The sequence below is a fragment of the Pinus tabuliformis genome, chromosome 8, assembly GCF_031772625.1.
Source record: "Pinus tabuliformis cultivar Carrire ecotype Pingquan chromosome 8, CPIR1, whole genome shotgun sequence".
NCBI lineage: Eukaryota > Viridiplantae > Streptophyta > Pinopsida > Pinales > Pinaceae > Pinus > Pinus tabuliformis.
Window position 1 is genome coordinate 971149989 of NC_142294.1, and position 10964 is coordinate 971160952.

Genomic DNA, 10964 nt, shown 5'->3' on the forward strand with positions numbered 1-10964 from the left:
TGTTAGACTTCCTTCCAAATTTTCTGGGAGGGTCGGTGGAGAGGTTGTTTTCCTTTGTTTTGTTCCTGGTTAAGATTCTTTCCACTGTTGGGGGAGGTGAGGGCTGGGGGGGGGAGATAGGGGAAGGAGTTACAATGGGGCCTCGCGGGGAAGGGGGAGGGGATGGGGGGTCCTCTGCGGACAGGGTTTCAAAGGGGTTGGAGGAGGAGGGGAAGGAAGGGCCAGAGCCAGAGGGTTGAGAGGGGAGGAAGGGGTTTTCATGGGGGGTCTTTGAGGTTGGTCCAGGAGGGGGGTTTGATTTTTTCTTTTTGACGTGCTCCCAGGCTTCTTCAGGGGCTTCAACAGTGCCTTCAGATACATTTGTTTTAGATTTATTACACCTATTGGAGAAATGCCCATATTCGTGACATACCTTGCACTTGAAGGGCAGTTGCTCGTAGTCCACTTGCTGTATGTGCATCCACTGATCGACTTTGAGTTTGATTGCTTCCGGCAGTCCCTTCCCCAGATCTACTTTGACACATATCCGTGCGCATGCATGCATGTTCTCCTTCGGTTCAGATCTGTCAATATATTTGCCGACAACGTTCCCTATGGCTTTTACTGACTCGTCCCCCCAGCAATGAAGCAGCAAGTGGGGCAGGCGAACCCAGACGGGGACAGCATTGGGGACGTCCATTTCTGGATCGAAGTCTGGGGTCCATCTGTTTAAGTAAAGACCCCGAGAGTCCATGAAATAAGGGCCGTTCCTGAAGATGAGGTTCCTGTCCTCCATTGATTCGAAGAGAAAGGTGTAAAATCCTCTGCCACAGAACCTGATTGCTATTTTCCCTTGCACCATCGAGTTCCAGTTTCTCTCGACCCATCTCTGGACTGATCGGGGGGAGGGTCACAGTCCCATGAACTGACCGACCAGGCCTCTTTCTGCTAAGGAGACTGCTTCTCTCCTCAGGAGGGAAGGAGGGAGCGAGACTTCCGGGATTTCATCTAGCTTCTTGATGAACTTGGAAGCTGTAGGGCGGATTTTTCCTGCTGCATTCTCAGGAATGAGATAGGCGAACGATTTTTCTAGGTCTTCAGGGTCCTGAGACGGGGGGTCCATTTCAGGCATTGGAGGAGATCTAAAAACTCGAACCGGGGAAGGCCCCGGTGCTGGGGGAGGGCAGGAGGCCCAGGGGCAAAGGAGAAGTCAGCAGAGGGAGGGCGCGGGCCTAGCAGCGACGCTGCCAGGCACAGGGGCGCAGGAGCGATCAGGATCAGAGCTGCGCGCAGGGGATCGCCGGTTTCTTCAGAGCCGCCATTGTCTCTCACCCACCATCATGTTTTTAATCGAACTAATAAGACTCTTAACTCTATCAAATAGCGACAAACTTGTCCATCTAGACAAGACTGAGTTTCACCTTCGCTAGACTCGTTAAAACATCAAATAGCAACGGATTTGCCGGAAGGGTGAAATTATACAACAAGCATATGTTATCCTCCTCAAGCTTGATAAAAATAAAGAGGTACTGGTCAACAATGACTGGGGAAAATGGAAAAAGGGGAAAACCACTTTATGGTAGCAGGTCTCTCTTGAACATGACACTTTCACTCCATCACCGTGATTATCTTGGTTGGGTTATTAGATTGATGGTTATCACACCGTTGGTCTATCATACCATCCATCACTTTTTTTTGGGTCAATGCTACCAATTCACTTTAGTGTCGCTGACATGTTCAAGAGAAGTCATTCAGTCAAAATCCATCGTTTGCAATACCATAAACCTTCATTTTCATAACCGCCATTCCTGAACCTTTTGTCATCAGTCAAATTCCATATCTAAAATCACTACACTCGTTTCGTGTCGTTGATGTGGGATACATCAAGGCCCTCCTGCAACGAGTCACTTCTTGTCGACATCAACTCATTATCCAAGAAGTTGACTTAGAAACACCCATTCAGTACCTTGAGGCTTGCATGCATCAATGGTAGGTTTCTCACTTTTGGCAATAGGCATACATCTTTGCCTTTGGCCAAAATATTTTGTATGGTGTTCGACATCAAATCATACATTCACACCATGCAGAATGTATCGCACTACCTTGAGGATCATTATCATTATGGGTGATTTCTCTCGCATCTGTTAACAACTTACATCATTGGCTGGTAATCAAATGGTGTCTTCCAATGTTCAACCTCAGATCACATATTCGCATGGATACTTGAGTGAACAGTTGAATGAGATTGAAGACCACAGATCTAGTTTCATCCATCCAAGTTGCGATATCAGGAGTACTAAATCATATGTACAATGGATTTACATTGATAGTCATTCTGATCATGGGTCTATATCTATAGATGATTGTTTATGTACATGTAATGAAAGTTTATAAGTTGAGCATGGGTATGCCTTCCCTCAATAATTCATGTAAAATCAAATATCATGATATATGTATTGTAATTGATGCAGGTCACCTTCCACTTTGATACCTCCTCATCACATCGTAAAGCATTTCATTCGACATTGGCATTTTTCTGACTTCATGCTTTAGGGGGCAGCTATTACAGATCTATTTGGGCACATCAAATCCCAACATCCAGATCAGTGTTTTAGGGCTCATCAAACCCTAATTTCAGTTGCTACATGCCCTAAACAAGTCACCCCTTTGAATGCCTCCTTCCTAGAAAGTTTCATGACCTAAGACATCCAGAAATGGTCTCTAAAGGGACCAACGCAGGTAGATACACTGCCAGGGTGCTCTGCAGCACAGGTACATACACTGTTAAGGCACTCTGCAGAGCACCTAATCCCTCTTTAGGCTGTGCTGGGTGAATTTGAGTGAAATTCAATTGGGGTTTGGGGAATATTCTTATCTCTTGGAGTCATCTAGAAGCTTCCCTCAGTTATTTACTCCTATGAGCTAGAAAATGGATGAGGAATGAGTTAAGGTGCATCCTATCCTCTCATTCTTTCCTCCATGGAACTAATTCTAAGTATGGAATGCAATTCAATGCCACCATTTATGAAAAAACCTCCTTCATCCTCCTATAAATTAACCACTCATCTAAGTGATCACGGGCTGGCTGGATTATGTTGAATTGTAAGGAGATAATTTTGCTATGAGACTTGACTTTGGAGCAAATGATGTGATGCCACAAGCTTGTCTTTCTTTTGTTGTGATGTGGATGGGATCCAAGCTAGAGGAATGACTTTGAATTAGACATTGATGGTTGTAATTCCTTCTTCTATCTAAGAAAGTGTTTGAACCTTTTTCCATACGATGTGTTCTTTCATAATGCTTATATGTATGAATTGCTTCTGATTCCTTTCATTTATATTCAATGGATCATATGCTTTGATTGGTTTTCGTCTTCTGTTGTGTTGATAGGGTACTTTTCAAGCAGATTAAGTACGGGAAGGAGTGATGGAATCGATACAAAGGAGACGAGAGGAAAGCGGAACTACAGGTAGGCCTTCTATCCTCTCTCCTTATCTATTGCTTATAGGGAAAGTCTAAAACACTTTAAACTGTTGTTCTAGGCATAGCTACTTGTCTAGTGAATTAGTGTTTATCCGTAGATGCTAAATTCTCCAAAACACTCACCTTGCTCTACTTGACTGAGCTGATAAGGGTTAACCCAAAAACAACCGACTAGAGAAGGTGACACTAATTAGCACGCAAGCATTGTGTTTTCACCAAGGTTCACTTTGAACAATACATATTTTCCTTCAAGGTATCATGGACTAAAAGTAACAAGCTCTTCATACAGAGGCAAGATGATAGATAACCAAGTAGTGATAGTTGTACAAACTCTCTTGTACTTCACCCAGCTCGTTTCAAGAGTCAAACATGGTTTCATGAAAAAATAACCTACGAATGAAACAAATGAACTAACAAACATCAAAGCAAAGCAAAATCAGAAGAAAAAGTGAAAGCAAAGCAAGTAAGCAAACAAGCAAGTAGAAAAACAAGCAAACCAAGCGAATAAGCAAACAAGCATGCAAGCAAATAGAATGAAAGAAAACACTACTCCTACTCCTACACTAACGATGCATGGGCATGATCATGTGAAGTGATATTTCCAATGTAGCCACCGGTGCATTGGTTGATGCATGTTGGTGAAGGCTTGGTCTGCGAGAAACCCAGTTGTGCGAACTAGCAAGCAAGAAAGATATAACAATGAAGACAACCACACTTCGTGTTTGACAGTGACCATAGGACCCAAGTGAGTGCAAGTGCATGACGAGTAGTTTGTGGACTTATCATGTTTCTATGTGACACTATGTGCAACTTTGAATCATAAGCACACTCTTAATTGAGACATGCAAGCAAACAAAAGAAACAAAGATAACTTGTGTCGTACACATGTGCATGCAATGTAAGATTCCTCCAATGTATGAGTGATGGGATCATGTAGTTCGAGTGGAGGAATTGTGATCTGTGTGTGAGATGGATCTTCAGTGCATACAGATGAGTGATGAGGAGCCTTGGGTGATTGAACAATTTTCTGATTGGAAGTGAGACTAACCCCAAGAGAGCGAGGACTTGACATAAACATCAGCTTGGGCTGAAGTGCCTCAAAAGTCTTGGGTGTTTCAACTTCATCATCAGCTAGATCATTATAAACTATTGGCTTCGAAATATCAACTACGATAGAGCCATGATCGTGATCAAATACATAAAAAAAGTGGACCATGACCGCCATGATCAGAAAAATCAATGATTTTGTCGACATCCTCATGATCAGATGAATCAAACAGTGGGGTAGATGAAAAGAGAACAAAATCATCCTCTATGTTTACAAAAAAGACAAATGAAATATCAAGTGTATTTTCAATGAATAGCTTATCCTCTTCGTTGTCCAATGATGGGCCAACATCCAGTGAGTCCTGTGAGTGATCAACAATGTGTGCATCCGTGGAAGAAGACACACATGAGAAATCATGGATGGTAGGTTCACCAAAGATGTTAGGAAAGAATGGAGGGGGCTTAGACGAAAGGGATTCCTCCTTCGCCAAGTGTTGATACTCAAGCTTCCACTCATACGCTTCAAGAATGACAGCGCATGTTGGTTGTGTAACACTAACTTTGTCAATGGGTTGTTCCTCGTTCACAATAGGTGAAGAGTCTGGAATGGAAGAACAAAAGACAACATCATCTGGAGGAACACCCGAGTGCGAATATGGAGGTTGTAGAACATAATGCATATGAGAGCTCAAAGGACTCAAAACCAAATCTATGCAAAATTTGAGTGAAGTGATGTTGGAAGAATGTGGAAGATGAATAGGTGTGTGAGCATGATCTTGAACATCACTAGGTAGTGGTAGAGCTGTTGAATGAGAGGAAGATGGATAGTCAGTGGAGACAGTGACCACATCCACATGAGATTGCGCAGCTCCATCAATGGAGAATGTTGAGTGAGGCTTGATCTCAAGCTTCTTCTTGGGACAGGAAAATTTCTTAAGGAAATACTCAAACCGGTCCCAAAGATAAGCAAATTTTATCTGGCTCCTCAGAGATTGAAATTGCAAGTCACAGAAGCGCTGCCAAAAATCAATAACCGATTCATGAGGTGCCTTCCTTTGTTGAGTTTCCGGTCAAGATGGTATAGATAAAAATGATATAAAGTTTCCTCAATAAGATCATAGAAGTGCTCAAGTGAGTGCACGCTGTCAGCCAATAGGTTGAGCAACCAACGACGTGGAGATTCGCAAAGTGTGTGTGAAAGCAACAAGATAGCTTGTTCATCAGAACACCCATCTTCCTCATGAAGCATGGAAAGAAAGGCATGTAAGTACCGATGCCAGGCCACTTTGTCTTCACCATCATACGTGAAAGTGGACAAGAGGTCGAAAAACTCCCCCGTGATGGAGACATCTTCATGATTCAAAAAACATTGCGGGGGGAGAAGAGTGCAAGAATCCATGAAAGGTATGCAAATGTTCAAAACCAGATGAGAGGACACAACTTGTCATCTGGCCCTCCTTCTAACACCAGAAATTTTGATGGTGCTGGACCCGCCAACATGTCAAGGGGATCTCCCCGATAAGAAGCCCCAATTAAACCTCAGACCATTTGGTGTAGGAGTTCGAGCAGTGGGTCGTAAGGTAATTCCTTGACCGTGATGTCACATAGAGGCAAGTAACATAACTCTATCAGTAGCAAGGGTGTGACCGCTATAGTGAGTCAAGGAAGGTGAATAAGAGGTTCTAACACATGGGTGGTGAGATGAGTGTGCCCCTTAGCAACCTGCAGCTGAGAAGGGAACACATGAGTGAAGATGCATCAAAATCTGGAAAGAAGATCACTCGACAATCCAAAGTGATGGTTAAACCAATAGGACATATGCAATAATATTCATATGATTGCATACGAAGCATTTCTTACAAAAATACATAATTTAAACAACATATATTGCTAAGCAACCAAAGTAGTCCAACTACAATAACAACATATGCATGAAAATGTGCTGGTTCTTATTATATAAATAAGTGTAATTCCCAATCATACTATACATCCATGTAAACTTGCTAGCCCCAACAGTGGAATGTTATAGCCACATCCACCTACTCCTGCAAAGAGACGAACTAGCTCCGTGCAGTGGATAAACCACTGCACATTACAATACTGTCCAAGATTTATTCAAGATAGTCTTATCAGAAGCTTGGCTAACCAAAAGCCCTTACAATGAGTTATAAGGGGCTATTTATAGCAAAGGGTGGGGTGGCCCTTGACATTCCCCTTTGTGACCATTCAACTACCCTCATGATTATTCACCTACTCTATGACTGTTACATTCACTATTGACACTTGACTTACACTTGACATGACTCAACATTACAATGCACATGTACCTATGTGAACACAATGGCTTGAGCAAGCCAAACTAGACATCAATCTGACATAGAAAACTATTGAAGTCCAACTGCTCAACATCCTCATGCTGATCAATAGTTCCATATTGGTGCCAAGCTCTGTAGTCTCTGATAGTGTCCGTGTGTTCCATGGTGACATCTGTCTGAAACCTGACCTTCTCCTCCATAGCATCCGAGTACACTTCTCGGTCTCCTCTTTCCAACTCGTCTGAAAGCATGCACATCATTGTCTTCAATGTGGCCAGACCAGCAACATAATTGTGCATGATGTCTGCACTGATAGGAAAGCTTGGGCTGGTGTTGATGCACATAAACTCGTCCAAGTATAGGTCAAGCTCTAGTCAGACCTGCTTCTTGGTCTTCACCTGAGTGAGAGTCCGAAGTGATGGGATTGCATGTGTGCAGACCACAAAAACCATGCTCTTGAATACTCGTGCATGGGAAGCCTGTATGCTAATGATGAGTTATGGGAGGTTCTGATAGTTCTAGATCCGACTCTAGATACATGATTTCAGCTCGATCGCCTTTGGCCTCATCATCTTTGGCAAGTGAAGTGGGGCTCCCTTGTACTTCATTATCCATGTTTGCATGTCATCGACAACAATGTGTATGTTTGTCAAGATGCGTGCTCTCCTAGCACATCGCTGCTGCAATCCATTGAGATGGACGACCACCTTGTGCATGGTACCAAACTTGGAGTACCATGCTCGCATAACTGTGTCAAGGGACAATACTTCATCTAGTATTACCTTCTTCAGTTCAGTTCGAGCAGAAATTGTCACCAAGTCTCCTCCTTGCTTGGCCACCTGTATTTCCTCTGCCATTCACTCATTCTCAGCTATTAGGAAGCAAACACTTGTGCTAGTGGCTTCGACATACTCTTTGGTTGCATCGGCAAAGGCAGTTGGATGTTTGCACACATCAGTCATGATCACTAGTTCTTCAACTTGTGCGGGGTATGTTTGATCCTCTGGAGTTGACACTTTGCAAGACTGCACAACTCTTTGTTGGGATTAATCAAACACGATGTTGTGCATCTCTTCTTCCGGCTGATCACCAAGGATCTTAGTGCCTCCTTGGTCATCTGAGACTTTCTCCTCTTTTGGATGCATTGAAGCATGTGATTCGACCTCTTTGGGGTGAGGCATGAGGTTGGTATCCTGTTCCAACTCCTGTTGCTCCATGTGTGCATCCAACTGTTGAAGTGCCTATTCTATCTCATGAGAAAAGCCTTTCCCCTGCAATGGTTCACCCTATTTTCCTGATGTTAGCTGTTGACATGAATCAACTACTTGTATAGGCGTTGCTTCATCTATTTGCACATGTTGTACCCCCCATTGTATCTGCTGCTGGTGCACTTCCCTCTCCTGTTTGCGTAGCTCTTGTTCCTTTCAGAGTTGCTCCCTCAGCTCGTGAAACTCCTTCTCTTCTTCTCCTTCTTCCTGCACGTGATTGGCTTCGTGTTGTTGCCTCTTCACCTCTATAGCCATAACTACTTTCTCTACAAGTGGATTTACTTGAAACTTGCATCTTTGCTCCTCCTCCATGTGATCGATAATCTTCCTCTTCCATTTATTGCACACTGGTATGCTTTGCTTTTCTGCCACTGCTGCTACTGCTACTACTGCTAGTGCTCTCTGTGATGCTACTTCATGCTGCTTCACTAACCACTCCACAGCGAATTCGACCGGTTCATTGGGTCTGGAGAAACTGTGGAAATATCTCCATGGGTCCTCCTCGGCTTAATGAAATACCGCATGGATCCAGTTGAATTGAACTCTCATGCAGTGATCCTTCCCAATGCAATGTGGGTCATATAGATTGTAGCTTCGGAGGTCGAATGGTTACTTCTTCATCAATTCTGCTGCAACATCTGCTTGCTTGATACTTCAGATCTCATATAACCAAATCTGTAATGGAAGAGTGGGCCAAGGTGCCTTCTTCTTCCACTGCAGTCTAGCTATCAATCCTGCTGAGATGTGATATGTTACTTCCTACATGACAAGTACGTCCAAGGAAAACTTTGGCAAAACATGCAGAGGCTTCTCTGCACTGAACATTTAGATGAAAGTGTCGGACGGTGAGGCATACCAATCTTCAATGCCTATCAATACCTCCATTGCTTCCTTTGACATGCAGGGTGGATCCTCTTTGAATATCATTTTGTACACAGGGACAACAAAATGATTAGACAACCATGTGATTACTCCTTTGAAGTTGCATTCAAACAACAACTTGAAATATGTGTTCACGGTAGTCTCCGCCAGTGACCATGCCCATTCCAAGTCTGGGAACTCATGTCAGGCACAAACTGCATCTAGGATGTAGGCGGACATGTAAATCTCTACATGCATACCTCCGGGTGGTTGTCGAGTCTTCATGACTTTCTCCTTCAGTTGATGAGCCTTAATGTTGACCATTTACAAGGTTTTCCTTCTCTAGCCACTTGGTCCAGTGCAACTACCCAACATTGTGGGAAGGTTTCGGTGCTTTTTTGGCCATATAGTCGATAAGAAAATATGATCAAGTATTGGTATGCCTTCCTTAGTATCTTTGTCTTGTAGACTTGGTTGGGTGTCATCTTGAAACGAGCTGGCTCCTTTACCCAATCCTTCAGAATGTCTCGAGAGTTAGCACTATTGTTGGGTAAGATGAATGAAGTCTCCATGATAGTTACAGGTTTCGACATCTGATACATCTCATCATAATCCTATTCCTAGAAGGTCACAAGCTTCGTCTGACTGACACTACTCAAGGTCATCATCTCGAGATTAGTGTGAGAGACGATCCAGTGTATTGTGTCCGTGCACGGGAGCACGGGATATCTGCATGCAATATGGTATAAGTCGGACTTGTGAATGTTCACGTACACTTGACGATCTTTGAGGTGTTCCCCAAAAGTGCCTACAAATGTTTCATTGAATTCTTGCCACTTCAGTTTGATGTCCTTGTCTAGATACAACTTTGTATCTTCATAGATCGCTAGACTAGAGGACACTTGCTCAGCTGCTGCTCCAGATGAATTTGCATTAGTGTCCTGAGATCATGTTCTCTTGGAAGCCATTGAAATAGATGAACACCTAAAATATCTGGAGATAAGAAACATGCATGGCAAGAAATATGTCAGTGAAAACAAAGCAAATTCTAGGGGAATGACACAACACATACCTCAGAAAATGATGAGAAAGATTGCACAATTTCTTCTGGGAGGCTGGGTGACTAGCTGCCAGAACTATGAAAAAGGTAGTCTGGGATGTCTGGGAGGCAGGACTGGCTATTGGATTTGCACAATGCACAATCTAGACTAGCTGTTGGCTGCTGGGATTGCACAATGCATAATTCCAACTGGGAAGGACTGCAGGCCGAGGCACTTAATTGCACACTTTCTTGGGCCACTAGTCACTATCCTCCAGAAATTTGAAAAATAGTCCTAGAGGCCATTTCTGGGAAAAAATGCTCATTTCTGGAAGCAGTCTCAGTGAGGCAGAGTCGAGGCCAAGGTTGGCCCGGCTCGCCGATGGGAAACTGAAAGAAAATAAGACAATCAATGCATGGCGACACTAAGTGAAAGCAGAAGTGATTGATAGCGCATGAAACACATGAATGAAAAATTTAGCAAACAAATCAATATGCATGTGAGTGAACTAGTTTGCTAGTTCGATGAACATTAGTGAAAAATAGTTTCATGCATGCGACAACAATGAGATAGCAACGAAAACTTAAACAGAGCTAGGAAAATCTAGTATACATGTAAAGAACAACAACCATTCAAAGAAATCAAGCAAACAACACTCACACAAGAGAATACACAAAAAGCGACAGAAATGTTGAAAAAGACAATTTGAGGCCACTTACTCGTGAATAGTTGAGCCGGATGTGTCGAAGAGTCTTGGATGTGCTGTGGGATGTCAAAGCTCCAGGATCGATGTGAAAGAATGAGCTCTAAGGCAGTGAATAAATAATTTTGGGCTCATGACCTGCATGCCATAGACATAGGAAAAAGCGACACTCGAAGGGAAGTTTCTAAATCAACTTTGCATGTAAAATAGCTCCCTGAATCATGGGATGCCTTTTGCATGTTTCCTTTTTCTATTCCAGGAAGTGAAA